The sequence below is a fragment of the Arvicola amphibius genome, chromosome 5, assembly GCF_903992535.2.
Source record: "Arvicola amphibius chromosome 5, mArvAmp1.2, whole genome shotgun sequence".
NCBI lineage: Eukaryota > Metazoa > Chordata > Mammalia > Rodentia > Cricetidae > Arvicola > Arvicola amphibius.
Genome location: NC_052051.1, coordinates 93,109,095 through 93,113,853, shown reverse-complemented (window position 1 = coordinate 93,113,853; position 4,759 = coordinate 93,109,095).

The following is a 4,759-nucleotide window of genomic DNA, read 5'->3' as shown; positions in this document are numbered from 1 at the left end:
TTGGGCATCTCTTGGGTAGATTCCCAATAGTGGAATTGCTGGGTCCTGGGGTAGGTTGATCCCGAATTTCCTGAGAAACCGCCACACTGCTTTCCAAAGTGGTTGCACAAGTGTGCATTCCCACCAGCGATGGATGAGTGTACCCCTTACCCCACAACCTCTCCAGCAAAGGTTATTATTGGTGTTTTGGATTTTAGCCAATCTGACAGGTGTAAGATGATATCTCAAAGTTGTTTTGATTTGCATTTCCCTGATAGCTAGGGAGGTTGAGCATGACCTTAAGTGTCTTTTGGCCATTCGAACTTCTTCTGTTGAGAATTCTCTGTTCAGTTCAGCGCCCCATTTTTTAATTGGGTTAATTGGCATTTTACCGTCTAGTCTCTTGAGTTCCTTATATATTTTAGAGATCAGACCTTTGTCAGTTGCAGGGTTGGTGAAGATCTTTTCCCAGTCAGTAGGCTGCCTTTGTGTCTTAGTGACAATGTCCTTTGCTTTACAGAAGCTGCTCAACTTCAGGAGGTCCCACTTATTCAATGTTGCCCTTAAGGTCTGTGCAGCTGGGGTTATGCGTAGGAAACGGTTCCCTGTGCCCATTTGTTGTAGAGTACTTCCCACTTTCTCCTCTATCAAGCTCAATGTGTTCAAATTAATATTGAGGTCTTTAATCCATTTGGACTTGAGTTTTGTGCATGGTGATAGATATGGATCTACTTTCATTCTTCTACAGGTTGACATCCAGTTATGCCAGCACCATTTGTTGAAGATGCCCTCTTTCTTCCATTGTGTACTTTTGGCTCCTTTATCAAAAATCAGGTGTTCATAGGTTTGTGGTTTAAGATCCGGGTCTTCTATACGATTCCATTGGTCAACTTCTCTGTTTTTATGCCAATACCAAGCTGTTTTCAATACTGTAGCTTTGTAATAGAGTTTGAAGTCAGGGATGGTAATGCCTCCAGAAGAACCTTTATTGTATAAGATTTTTTTGGCTATCCTGGGTTTCTTTTTTTTCCATATAAAGTTGATTATTCTCCTGTCAATCTCTGTGAAGAATTTTAATGGGACCTTGATTGGGATTGCATTGAATCTATAGATTGCTTTTGGTAGAATTGCCATTTTTACTATGTTGATCCTCCCAATCCACGAGCAGGGGAGATCCTTCCATTTTCTAGTATCCTCTTCAATTTCTTTCTTCAAAGACTTAAAGTTCTTGTCAAATAAATCCTTCACTTCCTTGGTTAGAGATACTCCCAGATATCTTATGCTATTTGTGGCTATTGTGAAAGGTGATACTTCTCTGATTTCCCTCTCTGCTTCCTTATCCTTTGTGTATAGGAGGGCGACTGATTTTTTGGAGTTGATCTTGTATCCTGCCACGTTACTGAAGGAGTTTATCAGCTGTAGGAGTTCTTTGGTGGAGTTTTTGGGGTCGCTTATGTATACTATCATATCATCTGCAAATAATGAAAGTTTAACTTCTTCCTTTCCAAATTGAATCCCCTTGATTCCCGTATGTTGTCTTATTGCTATTGCTAGAACTTCAAGCACTATATTGAAGAGATAACGAGAGAGTGGACAGCCTTGTCGTGTTCCTCAATTTAGTGGGATAGCCTTGAGTTTCTCTCCGTTTAATTTGATGTTAGCTGTCGGCTTGCTGTAAATAGCTTTTATTATATTTAGGAATGACCCTTGTATCCCTAATCTCTCCAAGACCTTTATCATAAAAGGGTGCTGAATTTTGTCAAATGCTTTTTCAGCATCTAATGAGATGACCATATGGTTTTTTTCCTTCAGTTTATTTATATGATGGATTACATTGATAGATTTTCGTATGTTGAACCAGCCCTGCATCTCTGGGATGAAGCCTACTTGATCGTAATGGATAATTTTTCTAATGTGTTCTTGGATTCGGTTTGCCAGTATTTTATTGAGAATTTTTGCATCAATGTTCATGAGTGAGATTGGCCTGTAATTCTCTTTCTTGGTTGAGTCTTTGTGTGGTTTAGGTATCAGGGTAACTGTAGCTTCATAGAAGGAATTTGGCAGTGACTCTTGTGTTTCTATATTATGAAATACCTTAAGGAGTATAGGTATTAGGTCTTTTTGGAAGTTCTGGTAGAATTCCACATTGAAACCATCTGGTCCTGGGCTCTTTTTGCTAGGGAGGTTTCTGATAACAGTTTCTAATTCTTCGCAACTGACAGGACGATTTAGAGCATTTACCTGGTCCTGGTTTAACTTTGGTATATGGTATTTATCTAAAAAACTGTCCATTTCTTTTACATTTTCCAATTTTGTGGCATACAGGCTTTTGTAGTAAGATCTAATGATTCTCTGAATTTCCTCTGTGTCTGTGGTTATGTCCCCTTTTTCATTTCTGATCTTAATAATTTGTGTGTTCTCCCTCTGCCGTTTGATTAGTTTGGCTAAGGGTTTGTCAATCTTGTTGATTTTCTCCAAGAACCAGCTTCTTGTTTCATTGATTCTTTGGATTGTTTTCTGTGTTTCTATTTTGTTGATTTCTGCCCTCAATTTGATTATTTCCAGTCTTCTACTTCTCCTAGGTGAGTCTGCTTCTTTTTTTTCCAGAGCTTTCAGGTGTGCTGTTAAGTCACCAATGAGTGCTTTCTCCGTTTTCTTTAAGTGGGCACTTAGTGCTATGAACTTTCCTCTTAGCACTGCTTTCATTGTGTCCCATAGGTTTGAGTATGTTGTGTCTTTGTTCTCATTAAATTCAAGAAAGACTTTAATTTCTTTCTTTATTTCTTCCTTGACCCAGGTGTGGGTCAGTAGTTGACTGTTCAGTTTCCATGAGTTTGTGGGCTTTCTGGGGGTAGCATTGTTGTTGAATTCTAATTTTAATCCATGGTGATCCGATAAGACACAGGTGGTTACTAATATTTTTTTGTAACTGTGGAAGTTTGCTTTGTTACCAAGTATATGGTCAATTTTCAAAAAGGTTCCATGAGCCGCAGAGAAGAAAGTATATTCTTTCCTATTTGGGTGGAATGTTCTATAGATGTCTGTTAAGTCCATTTGGTTCATTACCTCCATTAAGTCTTTCAATTCTCTGTTTGGTTTCTGTCTGATTGACCTGTCCATTGGTGAGAGAGGAGTGTTGAAGTCCCCAACTATTAGTGTGTGTGGTTTGATGGCTGCCTTGAGTTCTAGAAGTGTTTCTTTTACATAAGTGGGAGCTTTTATATTAGGGGCATAGATATTCAGGATTGAGACTTCATTCTGATGGATTTTTCCTGTTATGAGTATAAAGTGTCCCTTTCCATCTCTTCTGATTGATTTTAGTTTGAAGTCAACTTTGTTGGAAATTAGTATGGCCACACCCGCTTGTTTCTTAGGGCCATTTGCTTGATAAACCTTTTCCCAACCCTTTACTCTGAGTAGGTGTCTGTCTTTGTGGTTGAGGTGTGTTTCTTGTAAACAGCAAAATGTTGGATTCTGTTTTCGTATCCAGTCTCTTAGCCTGTGCCTTTTTATAGGTGAATTGAGTCCATTGATATTAAGTGATATTAATGACCAGTGGTTGTTAACTTCAGTCATTTTTAGTAGTAGAGTTTGTGTGTTTCCCTTCTTCTAGTTGTGCTGGTGAAGGGTCGCTAGATGCCTGAGTTATTGTCGGCGTTGTTGGACTCCTTGGTTTGTGATTTTCCTTCTATTACTTTCTGCAAGGCTGGATTTGTGGCTGCGTATTGTTTAAATCTGTTTTTGTCCTGGAATATCTTGTTTTCTCCATCAGTGGTGAATGCAAGCTTTGCTGGGTATAGTAGTCTAGGCTTGCATCCATGTTCCCTTAGTGTCTGTAGCACATCTATCCAAGCTCTTCTGGCTTTCATGGTTTCCATTGAGAAATCAGGAGTAATTCTGATAGGTTTCCCTTTATATGTTATTTGACCTTTTTCCTTTGCAGCTCTTAATATCTGTTCTTTATTCTGTATGTTTTGTGTTTTGATTATTATATGGCGTGGGGATGCTTTCTTTTGATCCAGTCTATTTGGTGTTCTGTAGGCTTCTTGTACCTTCATAGGAACATCCTTCTTTAGGTTTCTTCTATAATTTTGTTGAATATGTTTTCTGGGCCTTTGAGTTGTAATTCTTCTCCTTCTTCTACCCCAATTATTCTTAGGTTTGGTCTTTTCATGGTGTCCCAGATTTCCTGAATGTTTTGTGTTAAGAATTTGTTAGATTTGTTTAGTTCTTTAATCTGTGAGTTTATTTCCTCTATAGTATCTTCAGAGTCCGAGATTCTTTCTTCCATCTCTTGTATTTGGTTGGAAATACTTGTCTCTGAAGTTTCTGTTCATTTACTCAGAGTTTCCATTTCCAGTCGTCCCTCAGATTGTGTTTTCTTCAATACCTCCATTTCATTTTTCAGGTCTTGTACTGTTTCCCTTACTTGTTTGATTGCTTTTTCTTGTTTTTCTTGTTTTTCTTGGGTATCTTTGAGAGATTTATTTATTTCGTCTACCTTTTTGTTTGTCAACTCCATTTCTTTATGGCAGTTTTTTACCTCCTGTTTAAGGTCCTCTATTATTTTCATAAAGTACTGTTTAAGGTCGGATTCTTCTATATCTTCTGGGGTAGGGTGTTCAATTCTTGTTGTTTCGGGATGTCTGGATTGTGGTGATGTCATGTTGCCTTTCATGTTGTTGGAGGAGCTCCTGCATTGGCGCCTGCCCATCTCTTCCTTCAAAAGGAGCCCGGAGGCGTTTGGTGTCCTAGACCAATCTTTGCTGTGACTGAAACT